Source organism: Mirounga leonina, unplaced genomic scaffold, assembly GCF_011800145.1.
Source record: "Mirounga leonina isolate KUSES-001 unplaced genomic scaffold, KU_Mleo_1.0 Mir_173, whole genome shotgun sequence".
NCBI classification, from domain to species: Eukaryota; Metazoa; Chordata; class Mammalia; order Carnivora; family Phocidae; genus Mirounga; species Mirounga leonina.
Window position 1 is genome coordinate 32,745,005 of NW_023270447.1, and position 11,827 is coordinate 32,756,831.

Below are 11,827 nucleotides of genomic sequence, written 5' to 3' on the forward strand. Positions count from 1 at the left end.
GGCGCAGGGCCAGTGCCGGCCATGGCACCTCTACGCTTTCCCCCGTCCAGGGACCCCGCGCTGGGGGCCCCCCGGAGCCCTGTCGCAGCGTGAGGCAGGGGAGACCTCCGCGCCGGTAAGAAAGCGCTGCTTCTGGCTGATTCTTGTGGCGACTTCTTTACCCATGAAGGTAAAAACTCGCCCTGAAGCTGCGAAAGTCACACTTGGTTCAGGGGTAGGAGTGTGTCCTTTGATATTTGCCCACCCCGTCTAATCATTATTAATACTAATTTGGAAAGAGACTGAAGGAGATAGCTTCGAGAGACTTTCTACCACCAACTTGCGCAGCTCAGACCCGCGTCACCCCACAGAGATCGCGCAGCGGGAAACGAGCTCACCTTGGGACTTACCGGTCCCAGGCTCCTTCTCAGTTTCTGAGGGAAAAGAAGGGGCAGTGGAGGACGCCCAAAGGTGGCAAGGGCCTCCGTCTGGGACCTCCTAGTCTCTGCCCAACTGCCTAGGCTCACTAAACTTCCGGGCGAGGCTACCCGGCTCCGCGTGGGACAGCCGGGAACGCACTGGCGCGCAGGCAGCGCCTGGGCTAAGCCGCCGGGCCGGCCGGGCGTCTGTTGCGCTAGCTGGAGTCGTGCGCGCCTGTTGGGGCCCGCGGTCTCCAGCGGTTCTAGAGACCCAACAACCGAAAACCACGTTCCGAGCCCCAGAGGGCTGTACATGTGGAGTCCGTATCTCTTTTCAGCGGGTGCGCTTGTCCCCCAAGAACGCGAGTAAACTTGCCCAGTCCTCTGCGGAAGGAGAGAGGGAAAGCGTTTCTCGCCTGATAGGACGGGTAATACGAGTGATAGAATTAGGAGCCCTAGGGAGCCCGAAATTAGTCAAGACGCAGTCTGGGGACGCTCCAGACTAAATGCTACTGCGCAAAGCGCGAAAGTCCACTACATTATTTACCCATTGTGACATTCCAAGCCCACAATCTTCGCCTTAAGCACACTTGTGGTTTACAGCTGCTAATTTTATATGCATTTTATCGTTCAGAATAAGCAAAGCGGCAGGACCAGGGGAAACCTGATTCTAACCTGTTTCTACAGACCTCGGCCCACACAACTCTGTAAAAATCGAACTAGGAGGTGGGGGGGGGGAGAACAACTCAAAACCCAACAGTTCTCTAACCCCTAATTCCCCCGCCCTGGGTTTTCCTACACATCCTACTAGGCTCACAGGGCGGATCTAGAATGGAGCTCACTAATCTAGAAGGAGGACGGGAACCCTAGCCCCACAGACTTCCCCTCCTCCACCTCCTCTTGTCCCCAGGGATCCCCGAGAGGCGCACTAAAACCCGGACAGGGAGGCAAAAAAGGCAAAGTTGATCTGAGTGTAGAAACATGGGCGCCTGAGAGTGTTTGTCGGGTGGAGTGGGGAGGGGTGGTGGTGGTGGGGAGTTGTGTGAGCCTCCTATTCTCAGGCTTCAATCCGGTTTTGATAAGGGAACACACAGCTCTCGTTTTTAGCCGGTGTGAGTGTGTCCCATGCAAACTCGGGTCTTCCAGCCCACAATCTCGGCAACAACATCTTCCCGGCAACACTAACACATCCCGTCGTTTCTTTACCCATCGATGTATCCTGTAAAATGATGCTTTAAAAAAAAAAGGAGGGGGGGAAATCTTCGGAATAATCTTGAAACATGATATTTTTTAAAAAGTTAAAAAAACTTTTTATATGGTTTCTGCTTCAGGAGACTGGTTCTTGTAACTTTGGCAATATTTTCCTCCTTTCCTTCCTCTCCTTCCCCTCTCCCTCCCTCCTTTCCTTCTTACCTACAAGCCTGACTGCCTGTCCGCCTTCATGGGAACTCCAGGTTTAAGAAGCTAGGCAACTTGTTATTAGAGTACGAGTATGAGATTTTGAAATTAGTCAAACCTGTAATGGATTTCAGAGCAATTTAACAACTTAACACCTCGGTTTTCTCATCCAGAAAATGGAGATGACAGCACTGATGATGTTGAAATGTGTTCACCGATGCGCAGTAGATTCTCAATCGTAGGCTCTGCCTGCGCCCTTCTGTGCTGCGCTGAGAGGTCTAGATGCAGAGGTGTCAACAAAGCTCTCATTCCCCAGGTGAAGGGGACAGGCCAGTGCTCTTCCTCAGCACCGACCTGGCTTCCAGTCGGCTATTTCTGGGCGTTCAACAGATCCGGTTGCCAATGCCAGATAAGCCTCCCAGAGCTGCAGAGACTCTGGAGAAGAGCTGGCAACTGGGAGCCACTCTATTATGGCAATTTGTCCCATGGAGGCACAATGAAAAATCTTCCTCCTCTTTTGTCACTTGTTTAACAATTGCGGGTTAATCTGGCACATTTAAATGCTTGGCACCCTGACTCCTGTCAGTTTGTGCAAACTTCTGAATATTGTGAAAGTGGCAGTAATCATAGTTGTTGCTTATTACCTGTCAAATGCCCCACCGGCGCTGAGGTGTAAAACCCTACTTCAGTAACTTGCCTGAGGCCATATCACCAAAGTGGGTTGGAATGCAAGCCCAGAGGCCAGACTCAAGGCCGCCTTTTAACCATTCCCCAGTGTTGCCCTATTTGCGGTCAGTTAAAAAACAGACACCTTCAATTAATGGATTCATTTACCCATCTCAAGATGGGTCTTTATATAGTTCAGTTGATCTGGGTTGCAGCTCCAGCACAGGTAGTCCAGCTACAGGCCTCTTGCTGGCACCGGCATCCAGCGGAGCTTCAGGCTTTCCCCAGATGCAAAGCATCTGGTATCCCGTGGGAAAGAGCGCCCCCTTCCTACCTCAATGAGGTTACATAGCATAGAAGGATTTGGAGCCTCAAACCAGCCACAAAGGGGGAAAGGGAGCCAACGGAGCCTTTAACTTGGCGGTAAAATCTCTCTCTTCTTGCAAATTACAGAATCCAATGACTAATCATCAGCGAGTGGATCAAAGCCTGGATTAAACAAGTGAACACCGCTCTCTGTATCTCCTGTGCTGCAAAGGCCCACGCTCACTTCTGGAACTTTCCTTTGGCTTGGACCAAAGTTCGGGTCACTGCATGGAGTCTGGCAGAGGCCGTGGTGCCCAGCCCTGGCTGTTCACAGGTCATCTCGCAGCACCCTCTCACACCCTCTCTTGCCACTTCAGAGAAGTCTTCGGAAATAGTTTTCCCAGACACAAATGGGTGAATAAAGTTGACCCCACCAGATCTTCCCGCAGGCTGCGAGGACCCTGGAGGCAGGAACCTTGTGCTGTTCCTGACTCTGGAACCTAGCTCAGTGCCTGGCACTGGGCAATAAAGGATGGCTTTTTGAACGAAAGACAGTATGTGCTGGCAGGTACAGAGGGTTTCAAGCCTTTCTGTGTATTTTTGGTTCGAGCTTGCTACTTCTTCACATTGGCACTTTCTTGTCCAGAACTCAAATTTTTTAGTCACATAGAAGAGTGAGGCAAGGAAGGGCATGGAGATCCTGCCAATTTAAATTAAAGGAATTCCTGGTCTTCGCTTTTCTTTTAGGGCGAGGGACTTGCAGCCTCCATTGGATCTTCTGGCACAATGGTTCATTTTGACCCTTCATGAGGGTCCTTCAGACCTTAATGTTTCAATTAAATTGGAAACCTACTCTGGGTGCCTAAGAGACCATCCAGGTCTGAACCTCAGTTATAGAGGAGGCTATTGGGAGTCAGAGTAGGAACGTGTTGAACCTCAGAAGTCTCCATGACACCCTGACTCCTGTCAGTTTGTGCAAAGTTCTGAATATTGTGAAAGTGGCCGGGTAAGCTTCCATGGCCCCATTTTGATTGCACACATGGGAATGCTGTGCGTGTTGTCCCGACATAAGTCAGCATAAGTTTGGGCTTGCCCCAGAATCAGAAGGGGGCCTGGGTGGACAGTCAGGATGGGAGCTGAGGTCATGCGGAGCCAGATACTGGTGCTCTCAGACTTCCCTGGCCTGGAAAGGAGATGCATACCTGTTTTCAGTCAGCAACAAGGCAGAAGAACATGGAGAAGACATGTGGGCTGTAGATGGAGTCTTAAACAGGACTGATCCAGTCTCTGTGCGATCATAACCATGTGTCTTGGGTGCCTGGGTGGCTTGGCCTAGTCTCTCCCCAGACCCAGCCTGTTTCAAGCAGGAACAGGTCCTGAGCAGGAACAGTAGCCCCAGGACTCAGAAACTAGCCCAGAGTCCTGGAAAAGGGCTGGAAGAGGTCTCTCGACCTGAGATGGTTGCACCAGCCCCCTTGGTCTTGAATTTACCTGGACACTAAGGGAGGAAAACGCTAGGACTTTATCTTGAAGACTTTTTTTTTTTTTAAAGATTTATTTATTTGATACAGAGAGAGAGAGAGAGACAGCAAGAAAGGGAACACTTGAGTCTCTTGCCAGACACACCACAACAGTTTGCAAACTGAGTCACAGCTGCGACATAGGCATACCAATGTGTCAAAAATCATTTCAAAAGAGTGTAATCCCGACAATTTCCTTTGAGTGCCACCCCTTCCTCTGGAGGGACTCAGAGGGGCATTTTTTAAAAGGCTGCCTTCATGTTGCACCATCTTTCAGGAATAATGCCTTTATCTGCCTCAGCGCTTTATAGTTTGCCTTTATTATTGAGTTTCAAAGTCACTGGACACAATGGGCAGCAGTTTCTTGGAGGTTTTTAATACACATGGTCTCTTTTCAAGGTTTCCTCCTCCTCCTCCTTTCAGAATACTTCTGCCCTGGCTCAATAATTAATTTTACGGATATTGTAGGAAAAACCTCCAGTATTAAAAAAATATCTGCATCAGCCCACGTAAATCTTTTAAAGGTCGGGGTGGGGGAAAGAAGCAGTTAGTAAAGTCATAATATCTGATTATTTACACTGCTCCCCTTGCAGCTGTCTTTTTTCCTAAAAAGACTTTGCATTTTTAGAGATGAATATGTGCATGCAAGTACTACCCTTTTATAATAAGAAATACCATTTATTGTTTCACATCGCCCAGATTTCAAATATGTTGTAACGTATATTCCTCACAATTATCTATGAGGTATATATTCCTATGCCCAGTTCACAGATCGGGAACCTAAAGCTCATACAGAGGGCCAGGTTGTTGGGCAAATTAAGGACGGTACGGATGTAAACCTATTCCAAGGTCTTAACCACTGAGTTTTATACAAAGGATATTGTGTGAACCTTGCAGAGTATAAAGTGAAGCCCCCTCTCCTGGCTGGTTGGATGTGTGGCTCCTCCCTTTCTCCTGGAGTCCTGGAAGCTGGAATTCTCTTAGGAGCGGGAGTGGGGGGGTGGGGGGGGCGCGGCTGGAGGGACCTGACCTCCGCTCGTGGTCAGTTATGTAAGGCTCGGACGCACGTGTGGAGCCCGCGGGGAAAACGGACTAGAGGGCTGAGAAGTTGAAGGAGGATGGGGGTAGATCGCGTGCTGGGAAAACACGTTCTCATCGCCTGCTGGTCATAAATATTGTTGTATTTCCTTGGTAACCCCCAGCCCGAGGCGGAGGCCTGCAGGCTGTCTCCTGTGGGTGTGAGGCCCTTCCCCGCCGGCGGCGGGCTTCGGAGGCGACCTCCCCACGCAGGTCCTGACGGCGTCCAGGACTCTGCCCTTCAGCCCTCTGGGTCGCAGTGCCAGCCAGGCTGCAGCCGGGGACAAGCCGGGAACGTCCCCGCCGCGCGGTGCACTCCGGGAGGCGCCGAGGCGTGTGCGCGCCGCGCGCTGCGAAGGGCAAACGCCCAGAAACGTGCTCTGGTCGGAAAGGCGGGCGGGGACCCTGCGTGACCCGCCACCTCACTGACCCGAACTCGGGGAGGAGGGTGGCCGCGGCTCCGAGCGCCAGAATGTCTACCCCAGGCCGGGCTCTGAGGCAGGCTCCTCGTCCTGGTGGGTTTGCCCACTGGCCTCCTCGCGCCCTTCTCCGTGGGCGACCCGAGGGCGGAGGCTTAGGTTTCAAAAGCGAAACTTTCGTCTCATCTAGCTTCCAGAGGATGTTAGGACTTTTCTTTCCTGAGAAAGTCAGCGTCTGGAGGGGACCCAAGGCCCAAGCCCTCCTTCCCCTCAGCCGCATCTGCCCGTGAATAGGTAGGTAGCTCTCGCTCAACTCTTGAGAAGCCCCGGAGTGTTCATCCCAGTAGCCCACAGAAAGCTGATCAGTGAAAAGGTAAAACCAAACCCAAGCCAACAGCAAGGGAAGTAATGGGGCAAGGCCTGACTAGGCCAGAACAAGGTGTGTCTGAGCTGTTCAGTCAGGTGGACAGGCTGAGGGTGCCCAGTCGGGGGAGTGAAGCTGGCGCGGGAGACACGCGGGTCTGAGACCTGCTGCGGATTCCGGGTCGCCTGGTGGACGAGTCGTCCTCCAGGAGCGGCGTGTACTCAGGCAGGCCGGGCCCTGGGGAGCCAGGGCCTAGGGGCGCTAGGCCCGACCTGAGCCCCGCGGGGAAACGCTTACAGCCTCCGAGGGCCTCTGCAGGGATTCGAGTTTCTTCTACTTGGCTTTAGTTTCTGTGCCAGTCGTGGTCGCTTGGCCCTTAGTACTTTTAATACTGTTGTGTAACGCTTGGGCAAATAATTTGAACTGACCAGGCACTTGTATACACGCTTCTAAAAGGGGTGTGTGTGTGTGTGTGTGTGTGTGTGTGTGTGTGTGTGTGTGTGTGGAAGGGGGGGAGAGAAAGATTTCTCGACTGATGAGAATATTTTCAGTTTCAAATGATGGCTCGGAGCCCACAGATCTGCGAAATTTCTCTTATTTTCTTTCAACATGATTAGTTTTTTAAATGTGTCTAATAAAATTATGTTCTTAATTTTGGCCACCCTGACAGAGATAAAATATCAACGCATAAGGGGAAGCCAAAGCGAAAAATATGTGTGTGCCAACCTTGGTGTGGAAAAATATCGGTAGCATTTCTTATTTGACAAGGAAATGCATTTGTTCAGTGTTTTTCTTTCTCTTTTCTTTTTCTTCTTCTTTTTTTTTTTCAGTTGGCAAGGGCATCGTTTTTAATATATATCCATGTTTATTGTTTCTGTTTGGTACTTTGGTCATTTGCGGCACATCTGTTTCTGATATTGTTCCTATGTTAAGCACACACTATTGTGTTAGCAAGATTTTACACCATCTGTTTAAGAAAATTCTTGCCAGTGCTATTTGATGCCCTGTTGAACTTTAGCCAAACTTCTTCATTTTATAATGTTCTCTCAGTCCTGAGCATATATAATACACTTTAATGAAATTATGCTTTTATACTTGCTGACAGACATCAGAAACACATTTATGCAGGTCAACAGCAGTTTAGCTAAATGTTGGATAGGAAGAACAATATTAAAATAGTAAAGATGTTAAAAATAAAAGTATTTGGAAACAAAACTATTAAATTAAAATCAAATAATCACCCGAATAAACAACTGCCACACACACACACACACACATTTGAACACAGTGGCTATTGAGAGTTAATGTATAGTTTTGATGATTTATGTATTTGTATATGTTTCACTACATATATTAAATCTAGGAATTTGTGTTCTTGACACTATTCCCAAGAGTATAAACTGGTTTAAATAATAAAGTAGAATAACATTGTAATGTAACTGTATCAAATATATATTAAGTGTAACGCATGCAGATAAACTTAATCATTGAGCCTAACTAAAATGGTATTTTTTTTCTTTTTATCCTGTGGCCACTCATACAGGTTTTACACAGTGTTTTCAAAAGCTAACAGGCAATGTTACCCACTTCTGAACTCCTTAAAAGTAGAGCTATTTGTGACAATTCAAAAAATATTCAAGTATCAAATTTGGTGGCTAAGCATATATAGCTAATAATGGCACCACTACAAGACGGGAATTGGCTTGAAAAAGTGAATCTGGCTGCATGTTTTCAAAATCTTTTCTAAAATGTAACATTTTAGAACATTACCTAGAACATTAATGTAACATTACCTATTTTGTTTATATCCAAAGTGTATATCCTGGTGTAAAGCCTTAAAAATAGTTTCACATGATATTTTAGTTATAAGCCCAGAAATATATGGCTTGGCATTTGGGTTAATAAGCTTCTGACATTCATTCTGGGAAATCAGTATTCTTCAATTGACAAAGAAGTTTCCTTTGATTGAAATCTGCCCAAAACAGGTTGCACATTCTTTCAGTTGTTACCTGGACAGACTGCTTTTATTGCAGAGGCTATGATTAAAAGTAACTGCTTAGAGGTGTATAGTCTCTTTCTAGTTGTTTCTATAGGAAAACAAATCTTTGTTTTGGGGTATTTAATTTGTATATAAAATATATCTGTGGTGATATAGGCAATTGGCATTATTTATGTAAGACTTGGAATTCAGTACTTTGTTACTGTGAGATAAATCTGGTTGCAGAAAAGGGAACCATTCTCATAACATTTCTGCCTACATACACTTCTAGAAAATTATTTATCAAGATCTATATTTTCCTTAAACTATTAAGTTAGATGTGCTGAAATGTAACCTATAAATTTTGTTTTTAATAACTGATGTTACAAAAAAAAAAAAAAAAACCTTATGAATCTTCACATGTCTGGTTCCAGTTAATCTGCTTATACTATTTATTGGATAAAATAACAAACCTGATTTAGTCAATTTGGAGTGTTGCACCACCAATTTTCTATGTGCTTCTTTAAGGTCTGATGCCTGTTCCTACACATATTTAGTTCATAGTTGTACTCATATAAAACCTGGGATTAGAAGAATAATTAACTAGATGTATTTTCTTAAAATTTTTTTGCAGTTACATCAGTATAAAAGGGAGATGATCTCAAAATGAATGTTAATAATTATTGAAAGTACACTGTATGCATCTTTGTGCATTCAATTTATCAAACACCGACAAAGTACCAGTGCTGGGGGTATAAAGAAGAGTAAGACATGGGTGGTCCTTGCTCTCAGAAAATTTTCAATCCATTAAGGAGACTGACAAAAATACAACTAGCTCATCCCTGCAATTCTATAATGATCTCTATCTACTCCTTGGGCTCTGAATTGGTAAAGTAGATGATCTCATCACAACACTTTGTATATGTTTAAAAAATTTTAAACATATTTGTGTGGAATGAAATGAACAAAAGTGAACTATCCCCAGAAGGCTGTATGGCTTCTGAGATAACTTATATATTCTGTACATTTTCAGGTATAGGAAGGGGACAGTATTAGCTTCTTGTTCCTGAAACATCTGCTCAATTATTTTGAGTCTTGCATCACAATTATTTCTTGGGTCTGTTGTAGAATCTGCTGAAAGAATAGTGGTGGGACACTGTTTTGAGCTAGAAATATTTTTTAGTTTGTTTAATTCTAAAATCTAAAGTAGTTCTTTTCCTCTTACCACTTCCCTCTCCGACAAAATAATTTTATATTTTCATCTCTGTAAACTTTTATAGGTGATTGGGAAAAGAAAGGAGAACTCTATAAAGACTATCATTTAAGTCAATTTGCTATTTTTCCAACATATATTTGCTAGCTTTGAGAATTAATTATCTTAAAACTACAAGGCTGGGTTTATTTTTTCACACAAATTGGGGAGTAACTGTTTAGCAGACTTTTTAAAAAGTTTTGTTTATAAAAAGGTTTTTTTTGGGAATTTAGAGTAAAAAATGGAGATTTAAAGTTTCTTTAGCACTTACAAGAATTAAAGCCAAGTTAAAGAAGAAGAAGAAGGTAGCGGGAGGGGAAGAATGAAGCGGGGGAAATCGGAGGGGTAGACAAACCATGAGAGACGATGGACTCTGAAAAACAAACAGGGTTCTAGAGGGGAGGGGGGTGGGAGGATGGGTTAGCTTGGTGGTGGATATTGAGGAGGGCACATTCTGCATGGAGCGCTGGGTGTTATGCACAAACAATGAATCATGGAACACTTCATCTAAAACTAATGATGTAATGTATGGGGATTAACATAAGAATAAAAAAAAAAGAATTAAAGCCAAGTTAAATTTAATTACTCTCTCTAATACTTTTAGAGATTAATTTTTAGAGTATAATTTTCTTCTTTTATATACATTGATGAAAAATATCAGGAGAGAAAGGAGCAATCATATGATTGAATTAATTGAATGTCTTTTACCCTTGAAGAGACATTGTATTTTAATTGTCTTCTGTTTAATCATGGTTTTTGGAATAAGTCTGCATTATGCTTTCCTTTTGAGGATATTGCATCTCATTTTGCCATAATCACAGATCTGTTTATGTGACCAGTTGATTCCTACTGGGTATTGTTGCACATTTCATTTCTGATTCTCTCCATTTTCCTCAATCCCTTGCTTCCACTCCAGCAGAAGTGAAAGCTCTTACAGCCTATAGTTCACTTTCAGCTCCTTTGATTTTTAGCTGTATGATGACCTTGGGCAAATCACTTAACTTTCTGAGCCCCAGTCTCACCAGTTTTGTTTTTTGGGTTTTTTTGGGGTGGGGGGAATAAGGGTCATAAGAGTAACTTATCATTGAAAATCTTTCTAGTTTTTAATGGTAAATCACTGCTCACAGATTTTCAAGAGCTTTTCTCAAAACAGCTTTGAAATCTTAGTTATGACTGTCCTCCAGAGGGAAATTTTTCTTCAGGTTATACCTCTGTTTAAGAGTACCATTGTATCATAGTTTATTTGCTGAGACTAAACTCTGATCTCTCACCAGCAGCAGTTCTTCTCCAAAGCTAGGCAGAATTATCTTAAGAAAAGTTAGCTGACTCCAGCCAAGCATATGAATCCAGGTCTGACAAAATGAGATTATTCCCAAACAGGCATCATTCTTCCAGTGCTCCTCTCTCAGTCTTTAAAACCTAACTTAAACGCTGTCTTCTCCTCAAGCATTTCCTTCCAAACTGGAGGTGATTTTTCTTTAAGCAACCATATTCATCAAGTTGGGTAGTTGCTAGCTTGTTTAATTGATGTCCACAGCTGAATGTGATTCTCCTAATGTTATAGCTCTGGCATCTTACTTTTGGTGATTCAGCCTTAGAGTTTGGTGTAAATACACCCTGCTAATGATGCAGATAAGGCAGAGCTAAAAACTGGTAACATGATCTGATAGGTCATTTGTTAATAAGCTCAACATATTCTTCTTTGTGTCCTTTATTTCAAGAAGACTTATCACCCATCATGAATATGACATGCATTTTTTGTTTGTTTTTCTGGTAGTTATAATGAATCTGGCCATCCTCCATTCAGGCCTCCTTAGGCAGTGGACTGCAGTCAAGGATGAAGACTGTAGCCATGAAAGAAACTGAAGGGGGAACTAGAACAGTGCAGGCTTGGCCTGGAGCATATGATATTTTACTTTCTAAAAAATACATTTTAAAAAAAAGTTTTACAGTATAGTTCCTGACATTGATTATGGTGGTAAAAACACTGGCATGGCTAATGTTTTATTTTAGGTGGCCAACATCTCGGTAGTAGCTGGGTAAAACAGAAGTCTCATCATCCTGGGGATGGGATTTGCAACCCATTTTACCACTGCAGAAGATTACTTCCATTCTCCTCAAGGTATAGGTTATTTCCATATAAAATAATCCTATATATATATATATATATTTTCAATTCATATAGAGTTGTGTACTAATTGATCTCAGTAATTATCAATATCCATTGTCAAAATATTACCAGGTCAAGTGATGAACATTGCAATTGTCTTACCAAGATCTGTTCCTTACAACATTGTGTTGTAGCCATGTGGTTTGATTAGGATTGATCCTAACCCTAAATCCGCAAGTGCCAAACTAATGGGGGTAAACCAGTCCTCACTGTGATTGATTCAGGGATGGTTTCAGGAACTTAAGCTGCACGAGAATAGGGAATATGTTTTGTTCGTTG